The sequence below is a fragment of the Drosophila takahashii genome, chromosome X (assembly GCF_030179915.1).
Source record: "Drosophila takahashii strain IR98-3 E-12201 chromosome X, DtakHiC1v2, whole genome shotgun sequence".
Lineage (NCBI taxonomy): Eukaryota > Metazoa > Arthropoda > Insecta > Diptera > Drosophilidae > Drosophila > Drosophila takahashii.
In genome coordinates, this window is record NC_091683.1 from 4,662,982 (window position 1) to 4,686,076 (window position 23,095).

At 35.9% G+C, this 23,095-nt stretch overlaps 1 protein-coding gene across 1 annotated transcript in view; it reads left to right on the forward strand.

The window, feature by feature from the left end:
* Positions 1–16,877: 16,877 nt before the first annotated feature.
* Positions 16,878–23,095, forward strand: part of LOC108068128 (uncharacterized) — a 61,333-nt gene continuing 55,115 nt past the window's right edge. The window contains exon 1 of the mRNA XM_044395291.2: positions 16,878–16,984. The gene's annotated coding sequence lies outside the window, so the exon portion shown is untranslated. The remainder of the gene's footprint in view (positions 16,985–23,095) is intronic.

Genomic DNA, 23,095 nt, shown 5'->3' on the forward strand with positions numbered 1-23,095 from the left:
TGGCAGGGGCTCAGAAAACTTCACCGAGCTTATATAAATACTTTTGGCTGTGGCAATCCAGTTGCCGCTTTAATTGCAGCACAAAATGTTTACTTTACACTCGACGGTAAGCCGGAGTCCAGAATCTGGAATCTGGCTTCGCACGGATGCCCGGACTCCAGGTGCAAGGACTCCAGAATTCGGAGTCTGGAGGATGCGAATCTCCGGGTTGTTCTTCGGTGCAAAACACTAGTTTTTACACAGGGAGAAAAACATTTAAAAATCTGGAAAAAAAATTAACTTTTTGTAGTTTCCATAAATGAAAATATAATATTTTTAAATATTTAACATTTTTTTAAATTCTGCAAAAAATAGATTACATTTTTAGATAATAAAAAAATACTTAAAAACCCATAATTGCTATAAATAAACAGATAAAATATTTATATAATATATATTATAGAAAAAATATATTTAACTTAAAAATATAAGTAATTCATAAAAAATTAAATCAGAGATAAATATTTGTAATTTTTTGAATATAATTTTCCTTTGAATGAACATTCTAGTTGTTCATGGGTGTGCCTTTGTGTGTGTGTCGGCATTAAATAACTGTAACTATGCCTCTGCCAAATGCAAATCCTGCCGGCACTCGAGGACCAAATCGAGGATATTTTGGGGGACAGCAGACACAGTCACAGTCTGCACAGCATTCACTGCATTCACACCTCCATGGGCACACGATGGCCCCGAAAACTCGGTTTCCGTGCTCAACTGTCCGGTTAAACGATAAATTGTTGATATCGATTCGACATGTTTACGTTTACCACTTGGGATCGTAGGATGAGTGTCCTGTGTGTGCTGTGTGTCCTGTGAGTGTGCTCTGTGTATTTTTGGCCAGATAAATGCAGCCCTGGTAAGCCGAACGCAAGGGCCACAAATTAACTCGAATTCCCTGTTTCCCCTTGAAGAGTCACTTAGTTTCACTTGAATTATGAGTGGAACATTATACATACATATATGTATAGTAGGAGAATAAAAGCCAAATTAAATTCCAGAACATTTTTAACAGCAAACAGGAAAACCTCTCAAACGGAATGGCATACCTAAGTTTTTCCCACGTGACCTGGACAAATGAGTCTTTGAGTCTGAGCCCTTCGTCCTTCTCCGTTGGTCACCTGAATATCCTTGGATCCATGGTCGCTCAGCAGATGCCACTTTAAGTTGCACAACTATTTTCCATTTTGCATTTTTCCCGGGCAAAGACAAAATTGTTGGTCGACATTTGTGCTATAAATATTTGACACTTTTCTCAGTTATTTGTTGTCACTTTATTTAGTGCATAGCTAAGTGGGCAATGGCTTTTTTTCGGGGGTTTCAGGGGTTTCGGGGTTTATCGGAGTGCTGAAAATGGTCAGCAGGATGCATTTGGCACTTTCACTTTGACGATACCGAATTGTTGACACACGGAGTGGCCAGCCGAAAGACGTCTGCTTGGTTTGAGCGTTTCCATTTTTGAGTTTTAAGTGGGTAAATACACTGCCTAAAAATTCAGTTTTTTGGTCAAAACAATGCAATAAATGGACGAAATATGGGGTGTCTTACCTTGTTGAGCTCGTAATTAAATTCCCAATCGATTTGCATTAAAATCTGAAAATATTAGTTTTTTGCCATTTTTTGTAAAAAATCGAGATGTGAAAAATGCAAAAAAATTAACAAAAAATAAATTTCCCAGAAAGTGATGGGTGTCGTTAGTGTAAGTTGTTAGCTGCTCAAAACAGTCGGTTTTTTAGCTGTGCGCCTTAATTTGTCGAAATTACGACCGAAAAACCATAAAAAAAGAATTATTTTTGTCGAAAATTCTGATCCATATTTGCCACCCTAAAATATTAGTTTTTGGGCCGAAACAAAGGAGATAAAAGCCCAAATATGGAATGTCATACCTTGTTGAACTCATAGTTAAATTCTGAATCGATTTGCGTTAAAATCTGAACATTTTAATTTTTAGCCATTTTTCGCTAAAAATCGCGATGTAAGCCCTTATAAAATATAAATAAATTGGCTATATTTTCCAGTTATTTTTTAATTTAAACGATTTTATTTCGTTGTCTAAAATGATATTCCTTTTTTTTCCCAGTTTCCAACCGCATGCTACCTTTTTTTCAGTTAACCTTTGACCTGCCCGGTTCCTCTCTCTATGTCTGGTCTGTTTTTATCTGGTCAGTCTGTTTGTTTATTTGTCCGTTGGCATGCATAAAATTTCAGCTGCTAATGTGCATGTCTATCACTAGCTTACTCCTCTATAGAACCCTATATAACCATATATTTCCACCCAAACCCATACCCATTTCATCCATTTCCCCTACGCACACATTGTGTGATGGCAAATATGCAAACTGCATGTATTTGTAATTTATAGGTTTCCAGGAACATTTCAATTAAATAAACTGACAGTCGACTCTGCTGGCTCTCCGACACAGATTTGCCTGCTTATATATGTATATCCATCGCTTTGGGACTTTCTGTGTGTGAGTGTGTGTGTGTCACCCATAATGCGCAAACAAAATGGTTTCTATTTGGCCACTCTTGGCCATAAGGCCATAACATGGCGACTAAAAACTGGCCAAATCTGTCGCAGAGCCAAATCAAGAGATAATCTCTAGTCCAGAAAGAGCGGGGGATGGCGAGTGATTTACAGGGTATCATCTGTGTCAGCCTGTCATTTCATTCATTACCATTTTTCCGGCCGTTGCATAATTTCCAACAGAACTCACAATTGCGGTGAGAAAAATGGGGAACTTTAGAAATATTTATGATAAAAATATTTTAAGAAAGTTAAGTAAATATAAAACAAAATAAAAAATAAAACTAAACATATATTTGTGGATCTTAAAACAAGTTAATATAAACCAACGTTTTTTTTAATGAAAAAAAAAATGTTGTTTGCTTAAGTTTTTTTTTGTAAAATTGTAAAAAAAATTTTTTTTAAGAACTTTCTTTTTCTCATAAATTTGGCTTGCTTACTCCTAATATTTTGCCCTCTGCTGCGCGAGGACAGTCATAATCTGATGTCTATGTGTGTGTCTGCCTGAAAAATGTGCAGTTTTTTCGGTGTGCTTGGAAAGTTTAGTTTTTCCCGTTGGCCATTTGTTTATTTGAATTTCGGTGTGTGCCCTTTTTTTTTGGGTTTTATTTGAATTTGGGGTTTTGTATTTTTTTAGCAATATTTTTTTTTCGACCAGCCGCCCTCGTCAATTTCTCTCATTGCTTTCAATGTTTTTTTTTTTGGCTGCACATTCAATTGCCGGTCCGCAGACGCGTTAATAAAAGCAAATCCAAATTGCAGGCTGACCGATTTTGGCATTTGACTGGCAGCCAATTAGGAACTGAAAAAAAGCAAAATAAAATAGGAGAAAAAGGCAAAGTTCAAATGATGTTCAATATTTAATTGAATTATGTCGGGCTCTGTGAAAAGAGCGGAAAAAAGGCTGGGATTTACTGAAGTGGATGTGGCGATGGCAGCCTGATAAAGTGGGCATTTCGGGGCGGAGGTGACCTGGATTTATTACAACACAGTAGTTAGAAAAATTCTATGGCGAAAATCTACGATCGGCGAATTTCGCCATCATAATTGCTGGTTATTTTCATAGTTGGCGTCTGGCAAAGCTCAACAAAAACCATTCAACTGCCTATATGAACTAAAGTTCGGACAGCCTGACAGCGGAATTAAATAACAAAACATAAATTGGACATTAAATGGACGGGTCCTAAATGGAAATTTCAAACTAGCACAAAGGACATGGATATTTACTTTGCAATTTAGTTGCAACATGTCGAGTTATTAAAACAACTAAATAAATGCATATTAAGTATTTAAAGCTAACTAAAAGCAAATACAATTATTACTATTTTTATTTGGTTTTTAATAAGAACATTTCCTTGGAATTTTAATCTTTATATATTTCTTAGTCTGCAACCTTTTCAATATTCAGGTTTTTAGTTTTTTAAACTGTTCAACCCAGGACAAACACACACAGTTCTCCAATACTTTTGGCCAACTGGAGAAGCGCTTTGCATACCTTAGTTAAGAAAACGGAATGGTCAAAAGGACTTGAGCCGGAGTGCCTGTCCATGCCATTAATTTCCTATTAAATTCAATTCACTTCAGCATTTTGAAGTTTTTCCCACAGAAAAATAAAAAAACAACCTTATCGCATTTACCACAGCCAGATGGAGATGCAACCGAGGAGACTGGTTGGGCCACCCCAAAAGTGGGTGGAAAGTCAGTGAAAAGAGGGGGTGGAAAGTGGGGCGGAGGCGGAGGAAGCCCAATAAGTGTCTTATCGCCATCTACACACGCCAGGTGGAAAAGCGGTGAACAAAAAGGTGTGACCTACGCTCATGACTTGCTTCCTTCCATAAATCAAATCGAAGGCAAAGAAAAACTACAGCTGGAAATAAAACTGGCCACAGGAAGTTAAACTTCAAGTGCTTCAAAAAAATAAAAGAAAATATAAAAAATGAAAAATTTTAAATACGTTGCTTTGATAGGGTGTCCTTAAAAAATATTTAAAATTAAAAATAAAATAAAATAAGTATTTAAGTATTTATTAAAATAAAATTTAACTAAATATTAACATAAATTCGAAATGCTTTTTTTGGGCCATAAGTAATCAATATGGAAAATAAAAAAGTGAATACAAGCGAGCAACTGTCAAATTTTCGTTTTATCTTCATTTCGTCTTCTTTAGCTTCCCTTTTTCCATGTTTTTTTCTGTACCATTCGGTGCTTTAATATCCGTTTCCTGGACACATACTGTCAGCATTTTTCATATATTATTTTAAAAATCTGTGTAAGCTTTGCCGTCCTAAAATCGTCTAGAGTTCGGAGAAGTTTGTAAGAAGTGTGAGGCCGATTTTCCTATAGGAAAAGTTGCCGGGAGCCAACGAAAACCACCTGCCCTTTTGAGCCGACGGTCCACTTTTGATTGAAAATTTATGCACAATTAAATCTAATTACTTTCAACATGTGCGCACCAAGTGAAAATAATTGATATGAAATTGATCCGAAAATTCGAGTTTGCTGCTGCTGCAGCTTACTTTTTATTTAATTCAATTAGCCGTAATTTAATTTGCCCCGAAAAGTGCTACACAGAAAGTGGCTTATATCAGGCTCAGATGTATACGGCTGTGTAAAAAACAGCTCTATATGTAATAAAATATCTGGGCATATGAAGACGGAACTGCAGAACTGGCAGTCAGACTCCATTTTCCGGTTTTTCCCCTTTGCGCTTTTCTTTTTTCGCCCATTCCATCCATTCTGTACAATCGTGGCGGTGGCAAATGATAAATGTTCGGACCCGTCAGCTGTGCATTTTTCTTCATAATCGAAAAACCTTAATACCCGTCAAGCAGCGGGGTGTTGGGGAGCTGTAAATACATATACTATGTATTATGCATAGATGGACAAGCTTTATAGGGGATCTGGATACTCTACTTATCCGTTTTCAGAACTTTCGTATCTAAAAAAGGTAGGTATAAGAATAAAATATTTTAATACAAACGTATTTATTTATTTATGGAACTTTAAAAAATTATAATTCAAATCGATTGTCATTAAAATCTATTTTTTTTGATTTTTGCCATTTTCAGACGGATAGTTTTTTGGTATTAAATATTGGGTTAGCTGCTCAAAGCAATAAACCTTTTTGATTTGGGACCATTTTTGACCAAGTTACAGCCAAAAATCCATAATAAAAAATCCAATTTTTACCAAAAATCAAGATCTTGATTTTTCACCCAAAAAAAAGTAGTATTTACTGTTAGTATTTTGGCCATAAAAATGGAAATAATGATCCAAATGTGGTACCTCGTACCTCGTTGAGCTCGTTATTAAATTCCCAATCGATTGGCATTTTAAACCTGAAAATTTTTAATTTTTGCCATTTTTCGAAAAAATCATGATGGTACCCCTTACAAAAAAAGCGAAAATTGGGTCAAAATTTATTTTGTCAAATCAGTCGGGAAGTGCACTGATATTAATTATAAGGTCGTAGGCTGCACAAAACAGTGCGCCTATTTTGATTTGGGACCATTTTTGACCAAGTTACAGCCAAAAATCCATAATAAAAAATCCAATTTTTACCAAAAATCAAGATCTTGATTTTTCACCCAAAAAAAAGTAGTATTTACTGTTAGTATTTTGGCCATAAAAATGGAAATAATGATCCAAATGTGGTACCTCGTACCTCGTTGAGCTCGTTATTAAATTCCCAATCGATTGGCATTTAAACCTGAAAATTTTTAATTTTTGCCATTTTTCGAAAAAATCATGATGGTACCCCTTACAAAAAAAGCGAAAATTGGGTCAAAATTTAATTTTGTCAAATCAGTCGGGAATTGAACTGATATTAATTATAAGGTCGTAAGCTGCACAAAACAGTGCGCCTTTTTGATTTCGGACCATTTTTGACCAAGTTACAGCCAAAAATCCATAATAAAAAATCCAATTTTTACCAAAAATCAAGATCTTGATTTTTCACCCAAAAAAAAGTAGTATTTACTTACAAAAAAAGCGAAAATTGGGTCAAAATTTAATTTTGTCAAATCGGTCGCAAATGGCACTTATATTAATTATAAGGTTGTAAGCTGCACAAAACAGTGCGCCTTTTTTGATTTGGGACCATTTTTGACCGAGTTACAGCCAAAAATCCATAATAAAAAATCAAATTCTTACCAAAAATCAAGATCTTTATTTTTCACCCAAAAAATTGGTATTTACTATTAGTATGTTGGTCATAAAAATAAAAATAATAATCCAATGTCGTACCTTGTTGAACTCGTTATTTAATTCACAATCGATTGTCATTTCAACCTGAAATTTTTAATCACGAAAATTTAAAAAAGTTTAAAATTGGTCCTAATTTTATTATTTTTAATCCAAATTATCTAAATTTTCAACGAAAAAACTCAGTATTTCAGTACAAATTTTTGGTTGCACTTGAGTTGGGCTTTATTCCCCAAATCACACCCCGCGGGGTCCATAACAATTGCAAATAAATGAACAAAATGAGACAATCTCATCAATGCCATACCATTTTCTCCAGCTAGTTTTCATTTCACATTTTCTTGTCCTTTGTTATTTTTGATTTTTGATTTTCTTTCCCCCGACAACTTTTGTTGCATTTGCTGTGTGCAACTTGGCAATCGATTTCATTGTCGTCTGGTGTTGTCGCCCCGATCAGATGTTGTTATTTATGGGGCGAATGTATTGTCCTTCGACTCCTTGGTATTGGACACTATTTTTTGGAGGGTCCTTTTCGGGGCATTTCTTCTTTTCTTGGCCGGCAGCCGGTTCCTTTTGCCTCGTGGCTCAATTAAAATTTCGTTGTTGTTTATGAGGCCAGACTATGCAAAAGAGGGGAAATCCCGACCACCCTGGATCGTTATTGCCCTATGCTTCTATATATATTTTTTTTATTTTTTAGCACGCGCCGGCGCCAAAAAGTGTGCAACGATTTTTCGTGGATGCCTTATTTATTGCCTGCAATTTGCGTTCGCAGCTTTTATGTGCAACTTCCACCGCCTACCGCCGCCTACCTCCTACTTATTTTTCCCGCATTTTCACTTAAATTCCGGCCAAGAAGAAGGAAAAAACCCTGGGCCCCTTTGGCAGCGGCCGCAAATGTTGATGAGGCTTTTTTCTAAAATTACCGAGCATAAAATTTAATTAGCCAAAACCGAAAAGGCAAAAAGAAATTCCCCCGCACACTCACACAGAAGTAAATTGCATTTGTGGGGGCCTTTGGCTGGCGCGAAGGGGGTCCGACATAAGTGGGGAGACTGTGAAAAAAAATTTGTCTTTAAATATATTTTATATTATTTTTTTAAAATTTAAATTACATAATTAATACTATTTTAATATTTTCATGTATGTATATACATATTATCTATATATTATGTACATACAGCTTTAAAAACGCTTATAAATAATAGATATAAAATAAAACAGTATTAGAATGAAATTATTTATATTGAAAATGCATAGTATCAACAAAAGTGTGTAAAAAAAGTTTAAAAATTTCTAGAGACTTAAAAATAATTTTCTTTTAATGGTTTTGTATACCAAAACCGGCGTAATATTTTCTTCAGTGCAGGCAGCGACTGCAAGGCGCAGCGTGTGAATTTTAAAAGCTTCCCAAAGAGCGGCGAAGAAAGGGCGCCTTGGAGCATAACATTGTGGCCCCTTTGGGGAGCGCTTCGCTGCGTTGGATTCGCTGCGCTTTTTTAGTGCTACACCATTCCATTTTTTTCCCTTTACCGTAGCAATTTGTGTGCATTTGGCATTCAATGGGGATGGGATGAGAGAGGGTTCGGTGGTCGGTAATAGGGAGTCCCCTGGAAATCCCTTAGCGAAAATCGCAAGCGTTAAATTGCCAGCGGCCATAGGTCCTGGCCGTAACCGTAATCGCAATAGCAATCGCCATCGCCATGCCGTAAGCCGTAAGCCAAGTCCCCTTGCCTTTGGGCCATATTAACCTTGGTCACATTTCAAGCGTCACTTGCCGAAAGGCCGCGGCCCATAAACATTTCTCTTTTTTCTGGCCTTACCCGAGACGAAAGGCAGCCGGTGCACAGAGAAAAAAAATGTATCACCGAAATGTGTGATCAATTTGTTTTTAAAACAACAATAAACGTGGAATTAAAATAGGAAGCTTCTATAAAAAATATTCACATTTTATACTATTTGTATTTGGTATAATTACAGCAAGTGACGTGGCTGATCCTTGGTATTCGTATTAAAAATAGTAAAAACATCTTTTAAAAAGTATTTACATTTTTAAATACAATAAAAAGAAATGATTTCTTCCATTGAACATCTAATCCTCAATATTAATTAAAATTTTCAGAGACAAAGCCAAAAAAAGGAAATATTATAAACCAATTTTTACCAGCAACTGGCAATAAAAGCAAACGAATATTTTCATCAGATTGAAGGAAGCACACATTTTTATTGCATGCTCTCCGGCACAGAGAAACTATTGTTGTAAAACCTCGAGAGATTTAAAGAGCACCCCAAATTGTTCTGTTTTATTTCCTTTTGTTTCCGTGTGGTTTTCTTGTTTGCACAAAACAAATTTCGAAGATTAATGTCGGCCGCTTGCAGTTTTCTTGCCATATTTTCCTTTTTTTTTGGGTTTACTTGTTTTGTTTTTTTAGCTGTGGCATTTTTTATGTTTCTTTCATTCACTTGACACAGTTTTAAGGCTCGATTTCAGAGGCCCCCCCGTCCACTTTTCATCACACCTCCATTTTTCGCGTCCATTTTCCGGTCAATGGCTGACCATTTCCACACTTGACATTGGCCAAAAAAAAGAGAAGGGAACAAGGAGCGTACAAACACGATTTCGGTTATTTTATTTGACTTTCTATCTGTCGCCGACCTTTTTTTCTGCGACCCAGCGTTTAAATAAAGCTTCTGCCAGCTTATTTGCTCTTGTCAGATTTGGCCGAAAAAGTCGAAAAGTTTTTCGGCTGAGAATGAGAATGAAAATGCTTCTTGAAATGGGTGCAAAAAAAATATTCAAGGATTTAAGCCACGCAAATTCTGATATGTTTCGTTTTCCCCATGAGTTTCTATGCTCTCTTGCTTTATTTTTTTTTTACCTCTTGCCCAACTTCCAACTGACCAGTGCCAACTTTATTTTTAATTGAAATATTCGTGTACAAAGTTGTTCAACTGCCCATAATTCACTTTCGTCCAAGTGTAACAAGAACCTGGAAATTTTGTATTAAAAAGTCCATAAAGTACTGGACAGTGCGTTATGCTGGTATAAGGCGATTGATCACAGATCATGGTTATTGTGAGAAATTAATACAAACGGATTGTTTAATATCTAGATTAAGATTAAGGTGTCTAAAAGTATGCAACAAAATATTTTCCAACTAGAAATTCAATGTATTATTGCATACAGTTGGGCTACTTAATGGGAGATTTTAAAACAGAAATGTTTTTACTTTTGAAGAAAATTCTTTATATCCAAAAATAAAAAGGGTAATAAGTGAATATAACTATATAAATATCTTACTAACTTAATCGAACGAAAACGCCAACTTCGGTATTTAAACAAAGGATTTAAATGGGGAAAATTAAATAAATTAATAAAATACATACGTAACCCAACTGAATTATCACATTGTTGCCCCTTTATAATTGCGAAACGCGTGGTACTCTTTTATGCCTGTATATGTGATTATTTCCCCTCGTTTCGCAATTTGTGGCCCACATATGGAATGGTCACGTGGAGCATCGTCATCATTGCTATTGATATGCTTTTGCAGTTGTTTGCACTTTTTGGGAGGCCCCAATATTTTCATCCTACCTTTCAAATAAACAAAAAAATCCAGCTTTACTACTCGTATTTTTGCATGCAATTTTTGTTTGATTTTATTTTTTGCCACGCCTACAAATTTCATGAGGGCGCTGCTGCCTGCCTTATTGTTGTTGTTGTTGCATCGGTTTCCATGGGTTTTTTCCATGAATTTATAGCTTGCATATTTTTGGACTCCTACAACCTGGGCCACGCCCCCTTTCTCCCTGTGGCCCCTTTCTGTTTTTTTTTTCTTTTTTGGTTACCCGTTGCCCATGTGTGTGTGCTTGCTTCCATTTTGTTTGGACACGGAAATGGTTAACAGCAACAGCGGATGTTGTGTAAATTTAATAAATATACCTTTCGCTACTTTTGTTTATTTAACCAATTCAATTTTATTTTTAACCCGTAACTCCGAAAGCTGGCTTTTGTTCTTGTTTATACACTGAGAGTATAAAAAAAGGCCAGCCATAAAGAAGGGGGTAGTATTTGGGTTTTGTATTTGTAACCATAATATGGAAAGTGATGAAAATAAATTTCTGGGGCTTTCAAATTATCATGAATGGTGTCTTAAAGTAGACAACAATATATTTTGAATGCAAAAGTTAAATGGATAGTTTCCCAAAGACGATTTTCTCTAAAGTCAGTGTAATTTTAATGTTTTATTTTCACAGGGGTTTGTTTTAAAATTAAATTACATATATATATTTTCTAAGATTTATATTATAAAATATTTCCCACTGAGACAATATGTTATGGTTTTCAAGTAATACATACACTACTTCCAACTGGAGATATGTTATCTATTTTTCAAACGAAATATCCTTATCCATTGCTTTTCTCTCTGTGTAAATAGTCATGTACGCACATGTATGGGCACCTAATTAGCAGTTTGGCCTGCATTGTTGCACATTTTTGGGGCGATGGGAGGAAATCAGCCGTAATATTGACTGTGCGTAAATCGCTCGGATTATAATTTGTATAAATACACATAGTTACCTTGTTAAACAGTTGGCCAACTTTTACCCTGCTAATGCCCGGCTCAGACGGACTTAAAAAATTATATATAGAGGGACATACAAAGGACATTCCTAATCCCTTCGAATGTTAACGGTAATTAGCTGTTAACAGTAAAGCGATTTAATTGAATATTCGCCAATATTATTTGTTATTATTCACTAATTGTAGCATTTTATGCCAGCAGATTGATAAGCCCGAGTTATTTATAAAATTAGTGGAAAATCGCTAGGTAATTATTTCGGCATTAATTTGGCTGAAATATTTAAAAAGCTGCTGGTTTTAAAATAAAATTTCTAAATGCTTTTTACTACCTACAATTTAAATCCCGTTTTAAAGCATACAATCTCTCACTTCCACTTCCTTGCATTTAAATTTAAATGATCTCTTTCTCTCGACTTTCACTTGGACTTGATAACTCCAATCAGTGGCAGTGGCATAAAATGCTGACTTGTGTGGTTAAAATATTCGAAATGAACTCACAATGCAGCTGAAGTAAAATAAAAAAAGAGAAAAACCGAGACTGGCGACTCAATTGAATTCTGCGGCAATAAGTCAATTGGAAATCATTGAACAACAATTTGACGTGCCATTTATAAAAGCATCAAAATCTGTTCAACCACTTTGCTTTTGGTTGGTTGGCCGGCGGCGAGGAGGAAAGCTGGGAAAAGTCGGAAAACTGGGAAAAGTCGGGGGAGTACGAGCTACGTAGTGTGCCAATTAATGTTGGCAATTAAATGGCATCCACAGCATTTGAACGGCACATTTGTCAAGGGGAAACAGCAGAGAGGCTCCTTGGTTTTCCCCAAAAATAAACCCCCTTTCCCCTCATCTCAAAAATACAATGCCCATCTGATTGCTTGGCCATTTCCAGCATTTTCCTCAAGCTGCTCGCATTTTCTGGCCTTTTTCTCCGGCTTTTCTCTCGTCTTGACTGCAATTCAATTTCGCTCCGATTCAATTCGATTCGATTGGGTTTTTTTTTTGCTAGCTGCATTGTCTGTTTTTTGTAGTTTTTTTTTGCAATGATATACATTTATTTTGAGCAACAATTGTTTTGGCATTAAAAACCGGCGGAATGTGCAATTGATGGCTCGTTCGTTTTGCTGTCGCCGGTGCCATCCATCACACTCAAAGCGAAATAAATTGAAACTAATGCCAAAATGGCAATCAATGAATGTTGCTGCTGCAACAGCAACACAAGCAACACGAGCAACATGAGCAACTTGCACTTGCAACAGCTGTTTTCGTTTACTTTCCCAGCCAGCAACTCGAAAATCCTGTTCGTGGAAAGCCAAGTTTTTCAGGTGAAAATGGTTAGTGGAGCATCGGTTGTGTTGTGTAGGCTCACTTTCTAGTAGAAATCAAGTTCAATTTGACAAACTGGCTCCCAATTGACAATCATGTCGAAAATCAATCATCTCCTACAAGATTACATCATGAATTTGTTTTAAGTTTGATCACTGATTAGGTATAAATGTAGACATTTATAGTTATTCATTAATTCAGATACTTAAGTTTTGAACTATATTGATGTTTGCATTGATTCATTTATTTAAGCAGCAAAGAAAAATCCTTTTTAAACCCCAGATAAATAATTAACTTAAACTACATATGGTCGTTATGGGCTTGGTATATCTGGAGTCTTGTGGGTCTTCAGTGGTCGTTGCCTTTCGCAAATCATAATTAACGCCACCTGCCAGTTGACCCATCCAGCGAAATCCTTTGACGAACGAAAACATAGCACCTAATAGTCAAAGTGACACGCTAAGCTGATTAACTCTAATCTAAAGTTGCAACCGGGGGAAAATAAAACACCAGCCGAACACAATCAAGGAGAAGCGAGTGTGAGTGTGAGTATGAGCCAAAGGGAAAACAGCAGGGAAAAGCACAACCCGCATGCCTGTGGAAAGTGCACTGGGCGAAAATAGTAAAGAAACCTTAAAATTTAAATAGTTCAGTTTTTAAATACATTTTCGATTTTTAAATTCTTTATATAATTAAGCAAAATATTATTTAAAAAAAAAAATTAATTAAAAGTTTCTAAAATTATTAATTTGAAGTTTCCTACGAAATATTGTTAATAGGTATTCTTTAAAAGGTCTTAAAGAAATATTTAAGTTAAGCTCCATTTCCTTTTAAGTTTAAAACTTAAATACCATTTTTCTCAGTGCATTGACTAAAGCAGCGGCTACACAACGACGACTGTTTACATTTGTCAAAGATTTGGGTGGGTGAAAAAAAAGAGGAAAAGGCAAAGGAAAAGAGGGTTTTCCGAGGTAGCTGGCTGCAATGAAGACGGGAGGACACGAGTGCACGAAATTGAGAGGGACAAGAAAGCTGAGGAAAATAAAGAGGATCCAGCGGCAGGATGGATAAAAGTGCACCTAACATGGGACCAAAGTGACCCACCAAATCCGGCAAACCGAATTCCGTCCGAGACTCTTATCTGTCCCCCGGATTTGTGACTCCTTTTTCACCCAGTCTCTAGATTCCAGATTCTCGACTTTCCCTGTGTGTTTAGAGAGTGTCTGGGGCTCATCTGGTTTGCCGGTTTGGCTGTTTGGCTTTTTGGCCGCGTGTCCTTGAATTGGCTTAGAGTTCTCGGGGGTGTCGGGATTTGCGGCGACTCGGGTCTCACTCGCAGTCCCCGTCTCAATCCAAAAGAACAGCAAAAAAAAAAAAAAAAACACCCATAGTTACCGAAAAAGGTGCGCGTCCTAAGCTGACCGTGAATGGATGAGGATCAAGTTGTCGAAATTGCCAGCGCAACCCTGCTTACCTCAATGATAATAACTTGGCTTGTTGGCCGGCTGTCAGCACTGTGCAGCCAAGAGCAGGTTGGCAGCCCTGTCAGCGACTTGGCCATCTATCAGACAGGTTGGCAGCTTTTCGGGCAAACTTAAAAAAAGCAACATGATTGCTTCCTTTTAAGCGACGCTTTTAAGTGTCGCCTTTTTAAAGGGCTGAGCTGATTTTGAGTTAATTTATGTTAGTTTTTGGCAAGGTTTTTAATTTTAGATCATAGGTTTTGAGAAATGTGCTTGGCTTTAAAGGGCAAAGACTTTTCATGAAATATTGCTTGTCTTGACCAATGCACACTGGGCCAGCCGATCAGATTTTTGGCCAAAAATACGTTTTTCTTTTTTAAGAAAATGACCAAATTGAGTTGGGGATCCTTTTTATAATACATTAAACTAATTTATGCCAAAGTTTCAAAGAATTCGGGCAAGTAGTTTTCTTTTACCATATTTTCAAAGTGAAAAATTCATAAAATATTGATGGAAATAAAAAAAAATTTAGAAGTCAAAGATGCTGATGTTGCTGTTCGACTTCTTTCCGAAACTTGCAGAAGGGATTATTTTCAACAAGTAAAAAATATAATATAGCTCGAATGTCTTACTTGTTTGCTAAAATAAATGTAATTGTTAATTTTTACGCTTTTTTTCAGCAAATGAGTACTTTGCTTTTCGAGTGCCTTCGAGTGCCATCCCCAAATTAGTTCATTCCTTCAAAAAAAAATTCGTTGATCAATTTACTAAAAGCGTAGCCCACCGACTCGATGCGGTTTTTCCTTAGTTTTCGGTAATTTAAGTTTTAATTGAAGGCTTAACTCGAAGTCGAGCTATTTTGAAGAGCTTAGCTAAGAGAGCCCAAGAGTATGCCATACTTTATTTCTTCAGGTTTTGGTGAACATTTTGCGCTCAATAATTTGATTTTAGTGTGACTAACATCTAAAATCTACTTTTTACGTACACTAATCGACTATGGTATTTTCCAAACCTATATGTATCTATTTAATCAGGACTATGCAAATTAAAATGTAGCATACTTTTGTGATGACTTCAGAATATGTCAAATTAACATTAAACAAATCAAAAAGCCATATTTTTAAACAATTTTTTTTACATAATTTGATTATATAAAACTTAAAAGGTAACAAGAACAAAAAAATAGAAATTTTTTTTTAAATCGATTGTTTGATAAACGTTGATGTGGGAGCCTCCGAAAGTTGCACTTTTTAACGGTTCATAAATCTTAAATGACATAATATTTTTTAGTGATGTTAATCATTTTTAGTTTGCTTTATCTCATACTTTATTGTTTTCGAAAATGGAAGAAGTGCGTATTCTAGTTATTTTTTTAAAAATAAAAAACCGAAAAGTACGTAAAATTTTCCGACTTTGGTCTGGATTATCTATATCATATAAAATTCCAAGAAATTACTTTTAGTTCGTTGGAAAGTTCAATCTTTTAAGAAAAAAACGCAAAAAACTGCATCCTTCTAACTGTCCTAGGAAAGAAATTACAGATTTTTGGCCAAAAAATTAACTTTCTGGCCCAGTGTGCAATGGTTCGATTTTTTAATATTTTGTAACCAAACTAATTTTATTAAAAAAAATGGAACATTTTAAATTTCGAATACGAATTTTCTATATTCATTGGCAGGTAAAGCTGAATTTATATATTTTATTTTATATTAATTTAATGTTTTATTTTTTATTTTAATTTTTTTATGAAGAAACTTTACCTTTTCGTTTATTATTTTTATTTTAAGAAAATGGTTTTTTGAAATCGACTTGTGACTTCTTTACAAATACAATATACAGGCGATATTCCTAAGACAGATTAGGATTTTCGTAATATTTACCATTTCACAAGGTCATTTGTAAGTGCCCACCCAACTTTTTGGCCAAGAAGATGCGGAACAGAGTGAAATGGAGCTGGTCGATGGCGGCAATCATTCGAGCCGCTTTGAAAGCATCAGTTAACTTCCAGGCTGCTTTAGGGGGAGGGGCAGAGGAAGGCGGTACCGGCTTGGTCATATTTTGGCGTAAGTTTTCACCACACGCCCAAAAGTGGAAAATGCAGACGCTGCACTCGCCAGCCGACGAAGACGACAGCGAAAGACGAAAAGTGGGGAAAAGTGGTAAGACGAGTGGTCCACGAGCTGGCCCACCGATTCGGGCCAAGAGTTCGGCTTTGGCTTCGGCTTCGGAAAATGCGGCTCGGAAAAGCGGCAGCCAACCAGTCGGGAAATTTGGAAAACACAGGCGGCATTATCAGACGGCAACTTCAGTTGCAAGCGAGCGCTCAGCGTGTGTGTCTCGTGTCTCTCGTGGCGGCAACAGCAACCTGCAACTTGCAACACACTGGTAGCAACGTGCAACACCAAGCAGCAACAGCAGCAGTGGCAGTGGCAGTAGCAACTAGCAACATAAATTGCGTCTTTTTTGCGACTTTGACTTTGGCCACCAACGATTTTGAATTTTGAATTTCAAGTTTCCCGCGCGAGTGTTTTTTATTCAAATCCATTCAAATTCCGTTGACTGCGGTGTTTTGTTTTGGTCTTTGGTTGTTGGTCGTGTGTTGTGTTTGCACGTGCTCATTTGTTTATTTGTTTTTTGTTGCTGTGCAGTGTGGTGCCAAATGAATAGAAACCAAACTCGTAGGAACAACCAAAGCAACGTGCAACATTTGCTGGACTTGTTTTGAAAGTAAAAAGTGCATCATAATAATAATATAAATAATAGATGGACTTTCGAATCATCTGCAATATTTTGGAGCATTCAAATTGCAACTGCAATTTTATGGATTTCGTTTAAGAACTGAATTTGGTAAATTATAACAAATTTAACTTGCTTAGTTTTAAAAAAGCATATACTGAAACATCCAATTGCCACTAATATTTTTCTTTACCAGCTATATCTTATAATCAAACCAATAGAAACCTACAAAAACTATAAAACCTGCAATATTTCATTAATATAAATTCTTGGAAAAATCTAAAGCAACCAGAAATTTGATTCTTTGCTTGCATTATATTTCAGTCGTCTAATCAAACAACCTGCGATATTTATTGCAACCAATATAAATCTGCAATACTTCAATATTAATTCCTTGAAAAATAAATATATTAGTTGATAATTATTATTAATATATCCATTCGTTTCAATTCAATTTTGGTGTCTTAACTTAATAACTAGCATAATTTTCAAAATAGTCTAAAACCTTCAATATTAATTCTTATAAAAATCGTAATGAACCTAAAATTTTATTTCTGTGCCTGCAATATTTGTTTTTCTTCTAAAAACTACCTGCAAATATTTTGCAAACATTTTAGAACCTGCACTATATTGCAAAAATTATAAAACTTGCAATATTTCTTCAATATTAATTCTTGGAAAAATCGAAAGCAACCTGAAATTTGTTTCTTTGCCTGCAATATTTGTTGGTCTTCTAATAACAAGCTGCGATATTTATTGCAACCGATGGAAACCTGCAACATTTGCCGGACTGCTGGACGGTGTGTGACTGGTTCGTGTTGCTTTACTTTTTTCGTTGCTTTTTTTTTTGTATTTATTTTTTAGCGAAAGTTTCTGGTGTTTTTTTTTTGTTTTTTTTTTCTTTGGCCGGCGTGATGAGTCTGCCAGTTTTGCTGTTTGGTGTTGCTTTTGCTGCGGGGGAAAATGAAAACAATTTGCAGTTGATGCTTGGCCTCCTCCTCTCAGCCTCTTTTCTTCATCTCCAGTTTGGGGCGCCCCTAATTAAACCGGTTAAGCGTTTCGTTTGTATTTTTTTTTTGTTTTTGGTATTCGGTTTTCTGCTAATTGCCAGTGAAATTTGTGACAGCAGCAACACGACAACGACGACAACGACAACAATCAGCTGCCATTGTGTGTCCTTGTTAATGAAATCGTTAAGCTTTTCGAAGGACCCGTAGCCATGGCACACAGGACGATTACGTTGACGAAAAAAGGATGAGAGGTTGCTGATGAGGCTGCGATGCGATGACGATGACGATGTGATGCCGATGCCGATGCCAATGCGATGGTCTGATGCTATGATGCTGGCGGGGCCAATATCAAAAGGATTTCGTTTGAATGCGAAAATATGGGGGAAATATGCGAAAAATGTTTGCGTGAGGAATCTGGCAAACGGAGCGATATGCTGATGGCAAACAGCTGCCTTTGGGGGGATCTCTTGGTGCAAAAAAAAATAGAGAAGCTGTTGAAATGGCAAAACGGTAAATCTGTGAAAAACCCCCTTTGGAATAATAGCCTAAAGGGTGTTTACATTACTGGCATTGCCCAAGAAAAATTGATCACATTTTCAGGTATTATAATGTAAAAATGAAATTAGAGTTGAGTATGTATTTCAAGAAATTTTAGCAGTGATTAATAATGAAATTATGAAATATAAATAAAAAAGAAAAAAAATATAAGCAAACAATGCGTATTCCGCAAGATGGCGGAATATATGCAATATGCTGCTTGCATATTTATATATAGTAGTTTTTAAAAAAAATTATTTTCTATTAAAGAAAGGTTTAAAAATGTATTCAAAAACTATTTTAGCCAAGGTTTTGGGCTAATCATCGATTAGATTTGAAAGCCAGGCCGCAAGCTTCTGACACATATCAAATGAAAATTAAAAATTCCATCTAAATGTAAATAAAATACAAGAAAAAAGCCTCTGAACAAAAACTGCGACAGACGGCAAAGATAAACAAAAGGAATTGGGCAACCAAATGAATATGAAGCCATCAGCAGAGCGCCATGTGCAGCAGCAGCAGCAACAACAACAACAAAGTGCAGGGTGGTGGGTGGAAAAGCGGCGGAAAATGGAAAATGGAGGGCGGGGAAAATGTGAAAACGCGCCAAAGAGACGGAAAAATGCCGCCAAACGCAAATACTGCGGCACAATTTCAGTTTTTTTTTGTTATCTCACGTTTTTTCGGTTTATTTCTTATTAATTTTTTTCGGTTTATTTCTTCTTTTTTTGCCCGCTTTTCAAGGGGACACACACACATTCAAAGCTTCGTCGCCTGCGGCCGGAAAATTTTAGATTTTCACTTTTTTTCCCGACGCGTCTGCTGTTTATTTTTTCTCTCTCTCATTCTGTTGACAAAATATCCCATAGCCAAAGGCAGGAAAATAAAAAAAAGACAGGCCCACATTATGAAATTTTTAATCAAATGAAATGACAATAAAATTTTGCTGTCGCCAAATTAAATGAAATGTCAATTTCGAGTGGCCCAAAAAAAAATACATAAGAGACAACATTTAAAAATCACTTAAAAGTCCCAAAAGAAGCAAAAACTTGATGTTGATTCAATAAAACATTTCATTAAAATGTTCTTTATTTGATTTAAAATCAAATTAAAATCTTAATAACTCACAGGAATAATTTCATTTTATTATTAAATAATATTTGTGGTCTACTTTAAATTGTATTTGAAATTAATATTTATTTTATGAATTTAATGCTTTGCTTCGGATCATCTTGTGCATGGGAATTAAAAGTCACAACTCAAGGAAACTATATCGTATTAATTGCATTCGGTTTATCCAATTAATTACTTAATTCGAAGGCAAATATTAAACAATTCCTGAACCGAGAAATTGCATGTATTGCTGATTGAATGAATAGCAGGAAATTCGAGAGACTGAAGCTCCGTTTTAATAGGAATTGGTCTCATCTCATTTATGCAAAGTAGATTTACAGATTTCCAGGTGGCATAATTGATATTAATTTTGTAATTAAAACATAAACTGATTGCAGGCAGGGGGCAAAAGGCAAAGGGGAAAAGGGCAAGAGATTATGCAATATTTCGTTGTTAAAACATTTCAATTGAACAATAACCAATGACCAAATATCAAATCGCAGAGAGAACAAGCTAAATTGTCAAACATTTCGACATTTCTGACACTTGACATCAACTGGCAGCCTGCATTTGCATTTGCATATTTTGGAATGGCCTAATTTATGCATTTTTGATGGATACGATTTTGTAATGAATATCCCAATAATCGATGGCCAATATTAGGTTCTGTTTAATTGAATTACCTATTGTTTTGTTGCCCGAGTCGGAGGGCAAATTGTTTCGAAAATTGCAATTCGAAAAACGAAAGTCTCACTCGAATGCAGCGGAGCATTAAAATTACCTTTTAATTATCACGAACGAGAAAAGTACACATGCAGAAAATACAAAAAAAACTCTGCATAAATCCATAAATTGCCTAAGCATGAACATAACTTTAAAAATTTGTTTGGTGAGGGGATAAAACCTCACATTCACGCATGCGATTTTAATATTACCTGAACAGGTGGATTAAAATTTCGCTGGCCATTAAAGATTATTTCATCAGTTGGCAGAGGAAAATTTGAATGCCTGAGAAAGGGGAAAACAAATGGGCATTAAGGGATTATTTTTCCATGAAAGTCTCCTAAAAACTAAATAAATTTTCTAATGTTAATTAAAAATCTAAAATTCCTACCACAATTAGAGTATTTTCTGAATTTTCCTAAATATTTATTCGGATTATTTTGATCGGGCTCAGCTCTTTAAGGCCCCCAAATATGTTTTTGTTAGCTCACCTGACAGCTGTCAGCTTCAACTTTCGCCCCCCACTTCCCCTCTGTTTCACCTTTCCCACCTGCGATTTTTCCTTAGTTTTTATTTTTTTTATTTTTTGCACTTCATCAAGTTGCGTTGAGCCAGCGTAGAAGGAAACTAAATGCGCAAACACATGTTCCCCATTCACTTGCGACACGGCAATTCCTTGTGTTAGTTTGTGTGTGCACAGGAAAAAATATGGTATATAGGTATATGAATATTAAAATCAAAAACTTAATTGATTACAAATAAAATTTTATTATTAATATATTAGTAAACAAATAAAGGGTAAATAGGTATTTTATAAAAATAAACTAGGGAATTTTAAGTATTAAACAAACAAATCTGTTTTAAGAACTAAATAAAATTAATAAAGACTTTACCGAATTAACTAAGAACATTTGAATAAATAATATTTTAGGAAAAGTATAATTCTTCCTGTCAAAATTTACATTTTAATTTTTCCCAGTGCATTTGTGTGTTTGTCGATGTGCTAATGTATGTATTTGCATCTATTAGTGTGCGTGCCAGGATGGCCAGGCGAATGTACAACAGCAACAAATAGCTAAACAAAAAGTTTTGGCTTTAGTTTTTGCATTTGGCTTCGGATTTGGCCTATGGCCATAACGAGATGGCCGATCCAGGGTGTTCCGTTCCAAACGGGTGATATGGGGGTGTCGAGAGATAAAAGTTAAGACCGGCACACACAAGTGTGAAGTAGAACTTGGGGCCAAAAGAGGAAGCATACGGATAATTGCTCGGCAACCAAGTCAAATTGCACTTGAAAATACCGCTTTTTTCATGAGCGATTTATTTTATTTATTAATAATAAATTCAGTTTTATTTTTTGTATGAATAAAACATTTTTAGAAGTCTGGGAATTATATTAATATAATTTTGTTTCCCACACTTCTGACAGAGATTCCTCATAATTCTTTTCTGCCTCCCAGGAGGTTAAGTTTATATGTAGCCACCACTCCATCAGGAACTTTCCTTCGCTTGACAAACGTACAGACAAAATGGCTTAGTGTAACACTTCCGTTTCCTGCCTCACAGACACACTCACACACACTCACACTTACACAAAGGGTCTCATTTGATTAATGGTTTTTTGTGCACTTCCCCTGTTTATGGGACAAGTTTACAACACCAAGGATCCATTGAAAATGCGTGTTATTATTTGATGCTCCACAGCAGACGAGCCGAGCCCAAGTGGGCCATAGTCCTCTAACTATCCATGATTCTTGTTTGAGACACACACGTGGTGAAACAAAAGAAAAATGTGTAACCCAACCCGAGGCTCCCTTTTTTTCCACATTTTTTTGTGCTGATTAGTTTTGGGAATTTCCATCGCCTTGGCTGTCAAACATTTTGAATGCTTCTATTCTGGGCCTGCTTTTGCTTTTTGCCCCATTTTTGGCCTCATAACTCACACATTTCCCCAACCGAACCTAACTGAAACGAACTGAACTGAACTGCAGTCACATTCATGCATAAATTATGCCCACGTTGCGTATACGCAATGTCTGACACCATAAAAATAGTCCACAGACAAAAGCGAAGATGACACAATTCGGGCACTTGGCCAAAAGGTTAAATGCACGCTGATTGGGGTGAACTCAGCTCAGCTCAGCTCGGTGGCTCATCCGTATCCGAATTCTGAATCTACACTGAGAGCAAAGGCTTAGTAGTAGATATAAAAGTATATTTTCAGGAAAAACAATGTTTTTTATATTTGTATATTTTTATTTTTAAGAAAAAGGGTTTAGGTGCGTTATTTAATTTTTTTTGCAATTAAAAAATTGGGTTTCAAATAATATTTATAGAAAAAAAAGTACAAAAAAAATCCAATGAAATTCTTGGACAATCTGAAAAGGAAAAATCAATATTAGTTTAGCAAATTACCTACAGGAATGGTTATAAAGTCTTTTTTTTATGAAAAATCTAACCTTATTTTCTCTTGAATTTTAGAAAACGGGTTTTCCAACTTTAGCTATAATAAAATGGCTTTAATCTTCAATCGATGAAAAATAATGGAAAAAAGTACCTTAATTTTTGCCAGTGCAGCCACGTGCTCTGCAGGACATCATTTGAGCGCTGGCCAAGTTGCCGAATTGAGCTCGGTGCACTTTGTGCCAAATAGCCAATGGCCAGAAACGGTGTGAGATCGAAATTTGTTGGAATGCAAATCAAATTAGACACACACACACATAAACGTACGTACTGGGGAGTCCTTCGACTCCTTCGTTTGGCGGCGGAGCTCAAAGGCCGGATGCTTTTAATCAAAACAGCAATGCAGCTGGGAAAGGCCCCCGGCCATCGGCTTTTT